The sequence below is a fragment of the Mauremys reevesii genome, linkage group 12 (genome assembly GCF_016161935.1).
Source record: "Mauremys reevesii isolate NIE-2019 linkage group 12, ASM1616193v1, whole genome shotgun sequence".
NCBI lineage: Eukaryota > Metazoa > Chordata > Testudines > Geoemydidae > Mauremys > Mauremys reevesii.
The window spans coordinates 3630897-3648996 of NC_052634.1; the positions used below are offsets into that span (position 1 = coordinate 3630897).

The 18100-nt window shown below is 43.9% G+C and overlaps 1 long non-coding RNA gene across 1 annotated transcript; it reads right to left on the reverse strand.

Annotated features, from left to right (window-relative positions):
- Positions 1-3274: 3274 nt before the first annotated feature.
- On the reverse strand, positions 3275-15368 carry LOC120375571. The gene is made up of 3 exons (XR_005586641.1): positions 15188-15368; positions 11553-11759; positions 3275-4497 (listed from the first exon to the last, which is right to left on the reverse strand). It is a non-coding gene; the product is annotated as an uncharacterized LOC120375571 (long non-coding RNA).
- Positions 15369-18100: the final 2732 nt, after the last annotated feature.

The following is an 18100-nucleotide window of genomic DNA, read 5'->3' on the forward strand; positions in this document are numbered from 1 at the left end:
GTTTAATTGGCCATCGGAGCTTATTGTTTCCATAACAAACAACGTTAGCCACAGGCTGTCCCCACTGGGAGCATGTGCCCATCTTGCACAGTCTGGATTAAACTGAGCAATCAAAGCTCTCGTGATCTTATTCTTCCTGTTGCTGAGCCGTGAGTCTGCTCCCTCCCGTCACTCACGCAGGCAGACTTTGCTTGTGTGATAGCACAGAGAACCAGAATGCTTTTTTCCCCTTTGTTATCAGAGTGTTATTCCGACTGAAGTGAACAATACGAATAGGTAGTATAGAGCACTGGCTGATGATGAGAAGTTTCTCAGACCCACCGAGGTTCACTTCAAAGTGGCCTGTGAAAAGGTTCCACTATAATTATGAGGAGGAAATTGCTATGTAACTTAATTAATTATATATAAAAATCCTTTAAAACTACAAAAAATGAAATTGCTGCAGAGCGAGTGAGAGGGAGCATCTTATTGATCCTGCAGCTCAGCCCGTTAATGATGTATGATTATCTACTGAAAAGTTGCGTATGGTTAGAGTTTTGAACATGGATTTTTAAAGGGGAAGTGTTCCTCATTTTACAAGAGGAAGGCTGGGTTTCTGATTAAGGCACTGCATTCGACTCAGGATATCTGAGTTCAGTTCGTAGCATGGCCACCAATATACCCTGTGTAAACTTGCCAAGTCACTTCATCCCTCTGTGCCTCGGTTGCCTGTCTGTAAAATGGGGATAATAATGTGTCCTTGCTCTTGACTTGTCTATTTAAGTAACGAGTGCCTTGCGGCAGTGGCTGTCTTGCTAAATGTCTGGCACAATGGGGACCTGATCTTGGTTGGTGTATTTACTTACTGCCAAAAAACAGACAACTAATAATAATCTAGACCCTAACATTAAGTTTGTGGGGTTTTTTTTTTTTTTTTTTTACAAAAAACATTGTGAATTGGGTATAATCGACATTTGACTGAAAATGTTCCCTTGCTAGTTTATAACTGACTTGTCGAGCTGCTGCAGCGTTATTTCCGCAGCCTTGAAGGACAAAGCTGCAACAAATAATATCTCATCTGCCTGAAGCGGGGAGGGCACCGCCCCTGAAGAGGCGCAGAAAATCTTTTAAACATCCTCTCCGTACTCCACCTCACAACAAGATACAGCACATTATCGTGGGCAGCTGGAAAACTCACAGCCTTCTCTCTGCATCAATGGCAGAAACAGGCTCACCACATAGGCAAGGCGACATAAGCTGCTGAAAATCAATACTAGGGGAGAGTTCCTGGCCCTCTTGGAGTCAATGGTAAATCTACCAACAGGGCCAGGATTTCACCCCAGATTTCTTATAACAAATGGTCAAGTCCTTTATGTCATTAATTTATTCCTATGTAGTAATAAATAGCTGAGAGATAAAATCCTGGATCACACAGTGTAAGTGAGGACTAGGAGACCTGGTTTCTACACCCAGCTCTGCCACTGACTTGCTGGGCATCCTTGGGCAAGTCACATCCCCTCTCTGTGCCTCAGTTTCCCCATTCATCTAATGCTACTTACCTCCTTTGTAAAGCGCTTTGAGATCTATGGATGAAAATACTCTATAAGAGTTAGGTATTGGTATGAACCTCTTTGGGATGCTTGGAACCTTGGGCACCCATCTATAGCTAGCTGAAGTCAATGGGAGTAGGCCCTATATTAGAAGAAAACATAGCTGAAAAATATTTTTCCATGAAAACAGGCACCACTACTGACCAGCTGTTAGAACTTTTTATCCGTTACTTTTAGGGCCCTTGCCAGGGTATAGAGTACTCCAGTTTGGGCTGCCCCCTGTTGTGTGCTATTTCAGCTTAAGTGTCCTGCATTTCCCCGTTTGCATGGTAGGACAGGGCCCTAGTGTGAGAGTGAACAGCTGCTTTTCCCCTGGAATTCTAAATCAATACAATTTTTACCAGATTTGTACTGAAAATCCCTTTTGTTGTTCCCTGTCCCTTAACTCTGTTCTTCAGTCTGTCTGTCTTTCCTTAGACTTTGAACTCTATAGGATATTGATATCGCTTCTTATATGTTTGGAAAGCCCCTAACAAATGGCAGAGATCGCGGCAAACAAATAAATGTATTATTAGTATTAATATTATAGCTGATGAACATTTGTTTTCACCCCATAATCTACCAGGTGACTCAGCCACCAAGAGAGACCACGGTGCATCATGGGAAATGTAGTCTAGCTGGGGAGTAGGTCCCATAGCCAAGAATGAAGGCCTGAGGAACCTGGAACTACAACTCCCATGAGGCACTGTGACTACTTAGACCGAGGCAGAGATTAATAAAGACCTGACTCAAAACAAAACATTTTATTTAGATTTTCTCAACAACAAAAAAATTCCACCAAAATTATTCTTTTCCCACAGAAATTTAGTCTGAGACAAAACCTTATTTTCCAACGGGAAAATACTTCATTCAGACTTTTCTGACCTTATTACATTTTCAGCAAGCTGCCTAGGCACTAACTCACTAATCTAACAACATAGTAACTTTCCTGGAAAAAAATGCAAATTAGGATGGCATGATACAAACTAAAGAAATCAATTTCTTTCCTTGAGCCCTTCTGAGTGCTGGAAAATTAAAAGCAAACTTGCTCCATTGTACTGATATTCTATTTTAGTGAGAATACCAGCTTAAAATTAAGAAGCTTTGTTCATCAATTTTTTGGGGGGAACTGACTTGTATTCACCCAGGCTTCTATCAAAGTATTTTAAAAGATTTAAATGCTGCTGTATCTGAGGTCAAGCCAGGTAAGTTCAGTATCTATAACTGCTCATTCCATCACGACCAGAGATTTTTGTCTCTAGCAGCCATATCATCATCTGCCGAGGTGTAGTACTTACTGTAATTTCATACAGTTCTTTAGACAGATATTGAAAAGGCATCTGGAAAAATTGATAGCATATCAAGCCAAAGATTTCATAAAAGTCGTTTTCAGAATGCCCAGCTATAGGCACTGGTATCTGCTTCAGAAAAACAGGGCCAAGGGTATTTCTTCTGATCTTAGAGCTCCCCCGCTAGAAATGCTTTGGGTACTACATCCAGGCTTAGAAATAGTCACCGACTGGGCTGGCCTGAAGGTTCTGGTACAAAGGAAGGGGCAAGAATACTATGTGTGCGAGTGTGTGTATGTGTACACAGGGCCTTGATATCTTGGCTCCTCCAGCTGCTGTTGTAATACAAATAAAGAAGAAGACCACTAAACAATTCTAATTATTACCATTTATTTTATCAATTTGTATTGTGGGAGCATCTAGGAGCTTCAGTCATGGACCGGATCCCCATTGTACGAGGTGTTGTACAAATAGACAAGAAAAAGACAGGTCTGATCCCAAACTTCTGCCCTTGCAGAGGACAAATTTGGCCCAGCTGAAATACCCAAGAGCCGTATAGCATTTGCTGGTTTAACATGGGATGATTTAGGAAAGAAGAGAAATTCCATGGTGTATAAAATAGAACAAATGAAATCACATCTTTTATCCTTCTTCAGAGGCAAAACAAACAAACAAACAAAACCCCCATACCCAAGTGATTTTTCCACCTGAATTTTTTGAATTGATTTTTAAGTTATTTTGGGTACCATTCTCCCCTGTGCAGAGGGCCCGTGCAATAGCTGTGTGATACTTATTAGTGTCTAGTCTCTACTGAAACATCCTTCAGTTCTATTACTTCATCCTTTCCTTCACCCTGCCCACTCACTTCTCACACCCACCTGATCTGTCTTCCTGTTTAGACTGTAAGCGGTCTGGGGCAGGGGATGACCCTTTACCCTGTACAATGGGATCCCCAACTTAGTTAAGGCATCTAAGTGCTTAGCTCTGGTCCTCCTGTACCACTGACATATCCAGCTGTCTAGTTCCTCCACTGGTTACAGTCACGTGATAATTGTGGTACTTATTCCCATATGATGCCAGTACATTCAATACCCTCGCTCACTGTCTTTGCCTTTCTCTTTCCTCCATTGGGTACCCAGTTCAGTGCTTGCTTAGACATCTTCCCTGTGGTGTACTTGTTCCAGTCACCTGAGCCTTCTTCCCTTGATGATATCAAATGATATCAGCTCCCTGACTCTCACATTTGTTATTTTCTTTCCCTGAAATAGGTAGTATCTTCCTCAGTCATCTGCAGTAGGCAGCCTCCAATCTCTTTTGGTTAACCACTGTCATCGGCCAAGTCAGTTGCTCAGTACAGTAGCACACTCAGTACATTAATAATCTGACCTTTAGTTTGGTGTAGAGACCTCTTTTTGACCAGGTCTTTGTCCCAAAGTGGTGTGTGCTTTTCCTAATGTCATGAAAATGTCCTTCAAATGCCATCACGCTTCCCAGATCGCAAGGTGCTCCTGCAGTAGAAATGCAATTGAAATAACTAAAGCCCTTGGGTCTTCAGTAGTGCTTTGGACTGGTGCTAGCTCCCTCCGCACGGGGGTGAACTTCCTCCTTATTTCTTAAATGCTGCAACATGCTCCGGTGTGCTAAACAGCCAGGAGAATACGAGATACATAATAAAAAAAGAAAGAAAGGTATTGGGCTGGGTGGCAAAATTTCTTTCATTTTATTAAGCTGTTACATACACTTTTCCTAACTTAAAAAAACCTTTTAAAAGTGCATTTTGGCCAGTTCGGGGTTTTGTGACTAGGACGCTAGCTAAGTTGCCCTCGAGCTGGCTCCCCTGCTTACCGAGGCCAGGGTGATCTGTTGTTGCCTGTCTCACAGTTACGTGCTCTCTGGAGCACTGGCTCTGCCATGCCCCGGGCTCATCACTGGGTTAGTGAGTGTGCGTCCACATGGCTGGCACAGCTGACTCCGCTGAGCTAGTGCCACTCTCTTTTGTGACATGCCTAAGACTTTTGTCCCTACCTCCAGCAAAGGAGTGTGCATTTACTCACTGCCTCCACCCTTTCCCTCACGCTGCCGCATGGCCTAATCTGCAGCTGTCCTTCTGGTCACAGCTTCTTTCCACTTGTCGCTGACCCTCCCCACCTCCTCCTTCATGGTGTCACTTGACATTTGCTTGTCATTCAGTACCATGCACGGAACACCTGTGCGGCTCCTTCAGCGCAGCAGATAAAGCACTGCTTCAGCTCCCAGCAATTTATACCCATCTTGTTCACATCCATCACTCAACAGCCAGCCTCAAGATGCAGATTTGCCAAGGGTGAGTGATCCTTTATGTTAGAAGGAAGCACCATCTCCTCCACACTTTATGAAAAGCCCTTCCCCCCACATTTAAGTTAATCCCTGGTTCTTTCCACCATAGCTAAATGCTTGGGGCATTTGCTTCTCCTCTATAGCTCCATTTGTGGAAAAGGAGAGCTCCCCTCACTCTCCTTTGCAGGATTCTGGCACGAGGGAGTGTGTGTGTGTTCGTGTGTCCATCTGTCCATCCAAAAGTAAGTGCACAATGCCTGGCCAAAACAGCAGCAGAACTACGCTTCATGCAGGCATTGTTCTAACAGCTTTGCAGGTAGGGTGACTCTGTCATTGACCTTGTGAAAACCGAGGGGCAGATGCAAGCATCATAATGCACAACTACAGAGATGATGCTGATATCATGACTATCACCCCCAGGATACACTGCACAGCTGAGCAATACGCAAGCTCAGGTCTCTCTGTCTAGGCACTCAGGGTGTTTCCCAGTCCTTGAGGTTTTCTCAGCTGTTTCCATGGTGTTGAATTGTGACATCATGGACGACTGTGGCATCCTTGAATGTCTCGAGCCAAAGGAGCAGACAGAGCATGCAGGAGGCCAAGGAAGCGATTGCGCACACAGAACATCGCTGTGCAGAGAAAGTGACTGAGGGTTTAGTGGTGCTTGTGTCATGTGAAATATGTTTTATTCTGATTAAGCATCGAAAGAGTATGTGGTGCATTAGAAAACACCTGGAAAGACAAACTCCCAGCCCAGAGTGGCTGAGACTCTAACTCAGACAAATGTAATACACAGGCCACAGGTCAGATAGGATGAGCAGCAGTGGCAAGGTCCAAGCGGAGGCTAGTTTGCAAGAGAAGCTGGGGGTAAGGAGAAGAAAGGAGATGCTCTGTAGTAGGCTTTTTCCAGTAGGTGTTTTGAAGTCCTTCAGAGTACAGCTTTGGCTCTCCAGTGCAATGGACTAAATTCAGAGGACATGCCCATTGCTACTCCCATGTACGTGACAAGTTTATATGGGGGCAGAGGCCTTCTACTGGTGGGTATTTGGGCTCAGGAAGACAAACAGTGGGCAGAGAGGACAGGAAGATCTGATGTTCCAGGAGACACCGCAGTGAATGTATCAGTTCAAGGATCGCTCCCTGACACTGATTCATCCACGAGGCTGACTCACCTATGACCTCTGGTCTTGTGGTCAACTTACCTGTGCTACCCACTCTTGCTGCCTACTGGCCTACAACCCTATCAGTTATTTATATTGCACTGTATATATCCACAGCATGGTGCTAATTGGTCGTTGAGAGGAGGCCCTGTCTCAAAAGGCTGACAGTCTAAAGGCATGAGCCATGACAAACAGTAGAAGGCATGACAGGAACCGACACAGACCACAAAATGGAGAACAGAGCTTGAGTGCTTCCAGGGATGCTGGTGAGTTAATGGACTCCCGGAGGAGATCGAGGGAGTTTCACATATAGCAGTGAGCTATTCCAGGCATATGGAGCAACATGGAAAAAAGGCATGAAGAAGACAAAGAAATAGGAAGCCTCCTATTTGAGTAGATGCTTCAAAGAGCAAGGCTCAGTACATGCTGCTGCAATCCAAGTGGTGGAAGGAAAAAGCCACAGATAGGGAGAGCTCTATACTCCCCATGTTGCAGCCATATGGAAAAAGTCACAAACATCCCTCTGAGGATCAAATGTGTACATACTGATAACCATTTCATTGGAACTGAGTGTGGTTACACCCTGCATTTTGTACGCTAGAGCTACATTCTTGCCTTGGAAGGACGTCTGTCCGTTGGCCATTAAGCAGAATTTGAGGGCTGAGACTTGGACTAAAATGCTGCAGAATGGGATAAACAGCCCGTGACTCATCCTCTAAGCCGGGAAACCTTTCCTATTGTACTTATCTATGTATCTCTCCCAGGTATTTGTAGGAGTTTAATCCAGTGCTTAATTTGTGCCAGGTCTTGCCAGGGCTGAGCTCTACCACCTCTGGGCTTGGCAGTTCAGAGCCCCGGCACCTCTGGGCCTGGCAGTTCAGAGCCCCGGCACCTCTGGGCCTGGCAGTTCAGAGCCCCGGCACCTCTGGGCCTGGCAGTTCAGAGCCCCGGCACCTCTGGGCTTGCTGCACCAATTATGAGTGTAAAAAAATTGGTTGAGCCCCGACACCTCTTTCATTACAAATTAAGCACTGGTTTAATCATTGCAAAACCTGAGCATGAAGAACAAAGTGTACAAAGCAAGTAGTTATTTGCAATGGATTGTGCTCTTGTCATCCTTGGGTTTAGCTACTCCCTTAGCTCATACATTTTCCCCTTCTTTCTTTTTTTCCTCTGTTCTCTACCCCGTCACCTTCCCTCCTTGCTTTCTTCTTCAGCACCTGTCCTGCCTTCCCCCCTTTCACAGCTAACCATGGCAAGGACAAAGCATTGATGGCACTTTTAAATCTCTTCTAATTTAACTGGTGAGGAAAAGGGATACTGCTCATCAGCGCTCCACGTCTTTGGAATTTAATTAGATCTAATGACCAGATAAATGGAGAATTTTGAATTGGGACCTGTGGGGAATCAGCAATGTGAAGAGGATTATGTGGTGTTATTTCCTCAGTCTTGCCTCTCAGTTCCATCTCTGGCGCTGCAGTTCGGGGGAAAATCACCCGATGAAGGACAAACCATCGTCCCAGGGGTGAGAGCCAGAGAGGGAGCCCAGGTTGAAGTCACCTCGGAACTCTCCTTCCTGAGATTGAGGGAGACGATGTCCTGGGAGGGGACAGGAGGTGCCAGTCTCTGAAGAGCCTTTTGCAGGTGGTCCCTTGGCAGTGCTGACAATAGTTTTTGAGGAAATAATAGCCCCACGGAGAGGGTGGGTAGCTGGCCCATCATTAGCGGGAGCTGCGATTCTCAAACAGCACATACAGTTTTGACAAGTGTGCTTTATCAAGTGTGTGCAGGATAATTTTGCACGTCCTTGTATTGTCATTTAGGGCACTTAAGGTGTCACTGAGATTTCACTATCCTAAAAGCTTATCTGTCAGTGTCAGAGAGTTATTCCAGTAAAAGGATATCATCAACAGCAACAACAGGAAAAAAAAGATTCTGAAAGATTCATTTTCCAGATTCTCTGTGGCCCATTTTAAGTCCCTAAGGCTGCACCCCTCCACCCACCAGATAGGTAGACCCCTCTGGAGAATGGGGAGCAGGCTAGGGGCTAGTAATGGGTTGCCAGGAAAATACAAGCAACTCTCTTACTATTTTGAAATTCTGCCGAAATTAATTGATCTAGGGATTTTCACCCAGAGGCTCTGTCATTTCTCCACCTGCCTTAACATGTAGGGTGTCATTCAAATGCCGGCAGGCTGTAGATGTGCCGTGAGGTCTTTTTAAAATCATTATTAAGCTAGCTGTTGAGCTGGAGAGTCTGGACAAATAAAGGATGCAAAGATTTTCCAGAGGGGAAATGAAAACATGGAAACTAACCAGTCTAAAGCTAACCAAGAGTGGGAAATCTGAGGCTCTACTTCTCCCATCCCCTGCTCCCCTTTTACCAAGGATGACACCGCTGGGGTTATGATTTCCCATTGACACTGGTGTGAGTGGGGAGCCCCTATCTCTCTAGCCACATCCCAAATCCTGGACACCCCTTGTTCAGTCCGGAACCTGGAGGAAGGGGTAGAGAAAGGGTAGGGTTGGCAGCACATCACCCCCCGCTGGCCCCAAAGACGGGAAAGGATAATACATCTCCAGGCTGCACCATCTTTACCACATAGCCTCACCTCAGGCTGGGGAACCTACCAGGCCCCAGAGCAGGTATAGAGGCATAGGTTCTCCACACACCGAGTTTTGGGAGTGGGCTCTGCTGCCTTTGTCTTGTGTGGGAAGAAGGCGGAAACCCGGCCCTTCCAAGACATTCAGTGTTGGAAACTCAGCCAGGAGAAGATCTTCCTTATGGCCTCCTCCTTCAGGTTTTTCCTCAGGAGGGCCAGAACCACAACCAGTAAATGTTCCCTGAAACCCCTCTTGGCTAGAGGGAAGTGAACAAAATTAAGTACCTATAACACCTGGATACCATGGTGACTGGAAGATAGATAGATATGCATGTGGACTGTATGGGCTGGGAAGGAGGAATGGATAACCATACCTATCCATCTGCCCATCCTGGGAAAGGCAGCCCTCTTGTACACAATAAGAAAGATGCTTTCAAGCAAAAAGTCACCCAGTCTGAGGTTACATTTAGCCGCAGGGCCTGTTTTCTAAACAGCGAGCTGGAAAACAAACCTGCTTTGTGTGGTAAACAGATTTTAATGTGCTGTTAACTATATTTATATGACTTTCTGTCCAAGGAGATGGATTTACATATGTATTAAATGGGTTTCACCCTGGTACATGACTGCCCTGCCATATTTCATTTACATTGGGGATCCAGTGGCAGCCCTGGTCATTAAAAAAACATTGTATAAACATGCATAAAATATTTGTTGCAAGCACAGAAGTGAATAAACAGGAAACAAGATGCATTGGAAGCCCAGGGGCATAATGATCCGGGGAATTCAGAGGCAGATCACTCAAGTGCCATTTGCAACTCGCAATCAATATAAATATATTTTATTTTCCTCCCCGATCACACCACGTGCTGTTTCTCACTTGGACCAAGGACTTTGACCACCTGTTTATCAATTTATGTCATCCTTGCGACCAAAATAGCTTTTGGAAGCAAAATGAGGTTCTAGTTTCTTTTTGTGGCATGAACAAGAAATCTTTTGGAATAGGTTCTAAGGTTCTAATAGGTGAGAACTGTTGTTGTTCCAGTGGAGCGATTTCAACTTACGCCAACCGAAGATCCAGCTCATCATTTTTATTGCAAACTTGGGAAAACCTTGAGGTATTTTCCCCACTGAATCAGGCCTGCACTGATCTTTCCTCTTCTCAGCACAGGAATTTCCCTGTCTTTCACCAGATGGGAAACCTGAATAGCAGAGCGATCTGGAGAGTAATCGACAAGTAAAGAAAGAGCTTGTCTGAATATAGGAATGGGACATTAGCTTAGCAGTGACCCTGTACGGGACCCCTGCCTGCTGCACAGTGACCTGACACTTACAATGATTGATGTACTGTCTGACTGTGTTCTAAGTATTTGGGAGCAATGAAGTGACCTCTTACTGTTCACACTCTGTCTCCAGTTATCTGCCAGCGGTGAGTGCTAGATTTGTGCCAGTTTGAATCTTTACATCATCTAGCAAAAGCTCTATGTGAGCTGACAGTGGGTTTTCCTGGTTAAGAGCATTGGAAGTTTCTTTAGGTTTGCAGCACAGAGATGGTGTGATGTTGTTTCAAACCAAGGTGATGATAGCAGGAGTGGCACTGAAGGATACAGGGCACAAATGTCTTCTTACTTTTATTCTGTAAAATGTCATCCACATCTATTGGTCAGAAAGTGCTTTTAGTACTAGAGCTGGCAAAAAAATAGTTTGAAGCTTTTTATTTCATGAAAAATTACACTTTTCAATTTTATTTTTAAAAATATCTTTTGGGGAGAAATAGTCTGATTTTTCTTATTTAAAAAATACCCACAAAACAAATCCCCTGCCCAAATTTTGAGTTTTCAAACATGCAAGTTATTTTTTTCAGATTTTTTGTGTAGATCCCATTTTTCATTTCTTCCTCCTTTTTTTTTTCCAGGGGCAAAATGGAAAATGTTTAACAAATAGAGAAAGAGAAGGGGCAATAAAGGGAGAAAAGGGAAGGGAAAAAGCACCCCCCCAAAATTCAAATTTTTTGAAAATTTTGGAAAAAATGTTGAAAAAGATTCCCTCCCCCCCCCAAAATTTGTCATGAAACACACCATGTTTTTCAACTAGCTCCAATGATGACATTATGGATCCTCCAGAGCATGTTGGGAGTTCATGTCATAAGTATGTAGATGTACATGTGAAAAGGTTCACTTGGCAGGGCTGCCGGGGGTGGGGGTGGGGGGCAAGAGGAGCAATTTGCCCCAGGCCCCCACAAGAATACAGGATTCTATAGTATCGCAACTTTTTTTTATGGAAGGGGCCCCTGAAATTGCTTTGCCCTGGGCCCCTTGAATCCTCTGGGCAGCCCTGACACTTGGGGACATTGAGGATGGCCTGGGTGTGCTTCCTGAGCACTGATGAGATATATGGGCCTTTAGAGGTACACTGAAGATATGAAAATGCTGTGCCATGAGAATGCAGGAAGAGCATGTCAAGAGACATGTAGGTGTATGGATGGAGAGGGGCCAACATCGGAAACACCGAGAGATTTAATTAATTATTATAATGTCAGTTCCTCACCCTTAACCCAAATTATATACCTCCCACAAAAGAAAATGGCCCAGAACCCACATGGAATGGTGTGAAACTTACCATCCTCCATTCCACTTCTTATCATAAGACAAAGGTGTCTCTGTGATGAGAAGAAACTGATTGCAGCGGAGAGAGAGAGAAATTCCATTTGGATGCTAGGATCCATTACTGCAAGTTCCTTCCATGGCTTCTCCGGCTCTTGTGTGTTTTCATTTGGGGAAGCCAGCAGAGGTCACTCCAGTACAGAGATCCCTCATGGAAGTGTTCCTAGAAAACATACAAACAGACCTGAATTGCTGATACATTAAAAACACATTTTAAAAAATTTAATGGCAGATTAGCTTATGAGGGGAGCTTTTACAAGCACTTTGCAATGAGAGTACAGAGAAAACAATTATTCCCTAGTAAAATCCTCGTTTTAATCTCTATTTTATTTGTCCTATATTGCATCTTAAATCCCTCTCCTTCCTTTGCATTCTCTGTTTGTTGCATGTGTGCACACATATGCACTCCTAATTCCTCCAGACACTTAAACAGCCCTTCCCACACACTTTACCAAGGTATTTCATTGGTGGGGTGTAGAACAATTGAAGAATGAAATTACACCTATTTACACCAGCTAAGCATCTGGTCCAATACAGACACATTCCCCTGTGGAGGCTAGTGGTAAAGATGGTTAAAAATAGAGCTGGTTGAAAACCCCCAAAACTTTTCCTGGCCTTTTTTTAAAATCAATATTTTTATGATGATATTCATAGAAAATTTCTCCCACCTCTATAGCTGGTCAAATACTATGAATTTTTTCAGTGACACTTGTAACTGCAGCTATGCCCTTAGTCTTTTCCAGTCTCCCTAGAGAGCTCGGACTCCCCAGGCATTTTGGCTCAGAACCACAGAGAGTCTGTTTGAATACTACAGCTTGCATAGCCCTCCTACTCCCTTGAGTCTCTCCTGTAATTTGGACCACACTTATGTTCCCCAGCAGGGTCTGAGTCACATGCTCCCATTATGTGATCCCTGGACTCATTCACCCAGACAGGCTAAACCTGGCACAGATGACGCTGAGCCCCCAACCCTCTTAAAGGGCCATGCCCGTAGAGCGCTTTGAGTTAAACCCGCCTTCGGAGAGTGCAGTAGGGAAAACTTCTGCCCACACTGACAGCTGCAAGAGCACTGGCGTGGACACATTAGCAGCTCTTGCAATGGCCACAGAGAGCAGTGTATTGTGGTAGCTATCCCAGCATGCAAGTGGCTGCAACGTGCTTTTCAAATGGGGGCGTTGGGGTGAAGTGTGATAGGGAGTGTGTTGTGTGTATGGGGGGGGAGAGAGAGTGAGTTTTTTGGGGGGGTGAGAGCATGTCAGCATGCAGTCCTGTAAGTTCAGACAGCCGCAGACACCCCCCGCCCCGCGCCTCTCTTTCTCACACAGCATTCCATAGTAATGGTCGCTTTGTCTTGGAGCAGATAAGCAGCCGGCTGTCAGAAATGGAGCTTTCAAAGGGCATGTCTGCGTTCCTGCAGCGATTCCAAAACAATGACAAGAGTGGCCACTTGACTTAAGGGGATTATGGGACGCTTCCGGAGGCTGATCAGAGCGCAGTAACGCAACACCTCGTTCACACCGACGCCCGGGCATTTCAGCCAATGTGCACCAAGCATTCATCTTCTTCCTGAGGTGGAGTACCTGGAGTCAGAGCACTCTACGTGCCTTGCCAGGGTGGACGGGGAGTGAGCTAGGCCACCTGGGGCTGCTTGAATGTGCTGTAACTTGCAAGTGTAGCCAAGCCCTGCACCGAGGGTTGTGAGCCAGCTAGCAATGGTGTGTGGGAGTTCTTGTAGTTTTAACCAAACACTCAAAATGGGGGAGTAATTGAGAAAATACCTAGAGTGTGGATTTGGATTAGCTGTGGAAGAAGGGAAAACTGCTGCACCAGCGGGGAGCAAGGCAGGCTGGGTCAGCCCTGCTATGGTTACATGCACACATAATATACTGACAAGACAAAGCATGAGTTGCCGTGTGGAATCTGGAAAGTAACAACAATGGGAAAACTTTCACTGCCTAGAAAAGAGGTAGACTAGCTACCCAGTCCCCTTCCTATAAACATATTCACAAAGATAATACAGATATCGCAAAAATGTACCTCACTGCATAATTGAACACAGATGTATCCCTATGTCTGTTGTTCCTTTGTATCCATGGCACAGAAAGAGGGAACTGCTGGGAAACTAATGGTAACAGATATTCCCTGCCTAAAGAAAAAATCATATGGAAACCAGTAAAAAGATGCCGTACAGTTATCGTTGGTTAAAATGTACGTGTAGTAAAAAGGGGAATGCTGGCGTAAGCAGAATGTGAATTTCACTGATGAATCAATAGCTGCTGGTGTGTTTAAGACTTTGTTTTTCCCCTCTTTATTGATATAGCTGGCAAAGAGTTACCTGATATGAGAAGATATATGTAAGGCAAATAATATAGTTAAAGCTGGAGGATTCTTTTGTAACTTGATTAGCAGTAAGAGTTCCATAAAGCTTTGTTTGGTTAGTTGAAATATGTAATAAAACATTCTAAATAAAACAAGACAGATTTGTTGGGGTTTGGATGAAGGCTGGATTTGATTATTTTATGTTAAGGGGGAGTAGGGAGTTATGGTTAAAGGGTTAGAGCAACACTGGCTTGGGACTTCAGAGGTGTGTTCAAATCCAGGTTCTGTTATAAACTCCCTCTGTGACCTCAGGCAAGTAAATGACTCTCTCTGTGCTTCAGTTACCCATATGTAAAATGGGCATATACTTAGGGCTATTAAAAAAAAAACCAATTAGAGATTGTAAGGAAAACAAATTTCCCCATGGAAAAATTTGATGAAAATAAAAATATATAATTTTCAGTAGTAATTTTTGACTTTTCATTGAAAAGCAGAAACATTTTTTCAGACTCTCTGATATGAAAATGTTCATGTAACTGAAAACCTCTTTTGTTGAGAAAAAGTTGGTTTTGGTTCTGATATAGCCCAACATGGTGAAAATCACGTGAGGACCATTCCATGCGAGAGTCGTGAACATTTTCTTGTGAGCCTTCTCGCGATTTGAGATTTCCATGACCTGTATGACAAACCTAAACCTGAGCCCTCATCCTAATTAGATCTTGAACTCCCAACCAGGAATTTCAGCCTAACCCTAATCCAGGTCCAAACAATGTCTCATTGGACCATCAACTTTGCAAATTAGAGTGACTTTAATTAGGGTTCGTAGCAGAGTGTGCCAAGCCCCACATGCAGGATAGTGACATCTGTGTGTAAAGAGTCCACCATGATCTGCTACAGGGACAAAAAGGAACTGGCCTGAACCTTCAACCAGACCTCAAACCAATGGCCAAACCTTTTACTGAGTGAATGTCACCAATTCCTCCTTAAAACACCCTTGTCCTGCAGAGTGGAACACTACAAACAGTGTGCTCTAATAAACGGATATCTCCATTGCTGGCAGCCTGGAAATCTGCACTGCTTGTGCCTAATTTAGACCATGAATACTTTGGGGCAGGGATCACATCTGCCTCTTTCTCTGTTTGGGTCCTCAAAGGGCCATTGGTGCAGGGTATCTAAAAGATTGACTAAAGTTCTGGGATGACGACCTTTGCTCCTCAGCCACAATGGAACTTTCTTCAATAAGGGCAAAGCTCGTCTGTGCAGGAGACAAACCTTTCCTGGGAGTTGGTCTGAGAGGGTAGAATGAACTCCCCCAGGATCTAAGGTCCATCCAAAACCTTGCCTCCTCCTGCTCCCAGTGAAATGTGCTTTTCTTTGAACTTGACTTCTCTAACGTGTGTAGATATTTCATGCAAAAAAAAAAATCCAAAACAAAAGACTTCACTGCAAGCGCTTCTTCCCCCTGGGGAGAGGATGAGAAAACAAATGTGTGACAGATGTTAGTCACATTGCTTAATGCATCACTGGAAGGTCTCAGATATGACAGTCATGGGCGCAGTATAGGAACCTAGATAGAACAGAAGTCAGTGACTAGCACCTTGATGGCACTCAGTCAACAACGATAATTAATAAATCGCCCTGGAAAATGAGGAAGTTTCTCACTATCAGATAAAAAGCCAGGGGAAGTTTCTGTCAGCTCTGTTACAATAGCTATCCCCTGACAGGAACAGGGTGTCGTGCATGGGATGATCATGAGAAGTGACAGGGCTTTGGCTCTTAGCTCGACAAAGCAGAAGTAATGTACCTACGTTGGCCATTTGATGGAATTTTTTGGCAACTGCGTAGGTAATTTTGCTGCCCCAGCTGCGCTCCAAGGCAGGAGATTCACACAAGCAGCTCCCTGTAGAGGGGTGCTGGAACACTGACTGCCTTTCAACAGCTCAGAATTAATTCATCTGGAAACCAACCAGTTCAAGCCCACGGAACACTCCTGAGTGCAGGGACCAACAGCTCAGGTGCTGATAATGTGTGAGAGCCTTTCCGGGCTTGTACCAACCAAATGCTTTTCCAATCTAGTGGCTGCTCAGGGGCCTGTGTGAAGAGACTAATTTTCTACTGGACAGGTGTCATCGGGAAAAATCACACTTGTGATTGGCACTAATTGTCCCCGGGTATGGTGTCTCAGCTGAGGGTTCGTGGATGGATTAGACCATGGAGATGGAGGACTAATTCTGATATCTCTGGTGTAAATCCATTGACTTCAGTGGAATTACTCCTGATCTACACCAGTGTAAATGAGATAAGCCTCAAGCCCTGAATTCCCCTTCCCCACCAGAAGGTGAGTCTCTCCAGGTCTGGACATTGATGGGATGGTGAAGAGACACTGACATGGCTGCAGCTCAGGCTGAAACAGATCTAGGGAGAAGCAAAAGACTGAGCTGCCAGTGCAGCACTGATCTCACTCCACAAGAGATTTCCAAGAGAGAAATGAAGTTGTGAAGAGAGTGAGGCACCAAGCGGGGATGATGCACCTTTGGTCAAAAAATCATTATTTTTTTGCACATGAAGTCAAAGTGGCAGGAGCCAGAGACACAGAGAGAAATGTGAGAAAGAATGTTTAATATGGGAATTTCAATCTTCACCACAAAGGAGTCTCCCCCATAAACAGTCGAGCTTCCTCAAGCAATACCATGTGATTAAACCAAACTAAAGCATCAAAGACCTGGCTGAAGAAGAGGGGAAAGAAGAGCTTTTCCTCACATGAGCTTGTTCCACACCTGCTATTTGTACCAAGCTCATTTAATACTAAAACAGGTCCCTGGTGATGAAGCTACCCAAAGCAGTGCAAAAGAGAGACAAATTTTACCATCAGGGTATGTAAATATGTAGATGACAACGATTTATATGGTGATTTGGTTACATCTCATTTGTTAGTAACTTATGTGTGTCTATTTAAATCAAGATGTTAAAATCAGTGTGTGTATAGATAATTTTTCATGAAGTACCTTGAAGATTACAAATCATAAGAAGACTATATAACAGCTAACAGTTATTTTATTACCAGGAAACTATGTGACCCATTATTATTGCACAGGGAACTTTCAAACTCTTATACGTGTGAATAACTTTATTCCTGTGGATAATACCATTGAAATGAATGGGGTCATTTACATGAGTAAAGTTACTCACTTGCATGGGTCTGTGCAGGAATGGAGCCTTAGTCAGTTTCCTTTCCTTGCTGTTTATGTGGAGCTTTCACACAGTCAGGAGAGATGTGGTTTTTTTTAAATAGGAAAATGTGTCTGTAAACCCCACAGAAATGATCCAAGGGGACTTCGAAGTAGGTATACTTGAACTGCTTTTTACCTCATTGTTTGAAGCTGCCAAGTTTGATGTTTAACGTTTTCAAATTCACACAAATAAAAGTACTATCTGAGGAGACAATCCTACAGTGTATGCAGGCACAAAACTCTCACTGATGTTGGTAGGACTTACAGGCTACAAAACTGGGCCCTCAGTGAAAAGATAATGTATAGCTTTGGTGTTTTTATCTGCCTTTTGCCAAGATGCATGACAAATTTGTACTAAATCAGAACCTCAAAAGATTCCAACACATAAAAACAGGAACTCTATTGCATAACTCAGGAAAAACTAGACAAAATTCACCATATAACAAAATTGCTTCAGAAGCAAGAACAAACATTATTTAAAAATGTATAAAAACAGATGGAATATTTTTAAATGTTCTAAGAAAAAAGCCAATTAAGAAAGAATAATATACAAAAAGGAGAGAAACTAGGACAGTTCATAATTATTTTTTGCAGATTAGGGGGATAAAAGTAAAAATAAACTAGAAAAACAAAATGAAAACTCATTGAGACTGTATATTCCAACAGTAACTGCATGTGAGGTTTGTGCTGTTCTATGTTAGCATCTGCTGGTGCTGCAATGAATTGCAGTCCTCAAGTGTAGATAAACATTTCTTTCCATGCTCCTGATCCAAGTCCATTGAAATCAATGGTGCTCTCTGTGTGGTGCACTGGCATGGGTCAGCTTACCAGATCCAGGCCCAAGACTGGACACTCTTTATGGCCCCAGTCCTGCCACTGAGTCCATGTGGGTTCCGGGAGCTGTTCTCATTTGCAGGGTTGAAGCCTAAGGAGGGATTTGTCTCTTTACTACAAA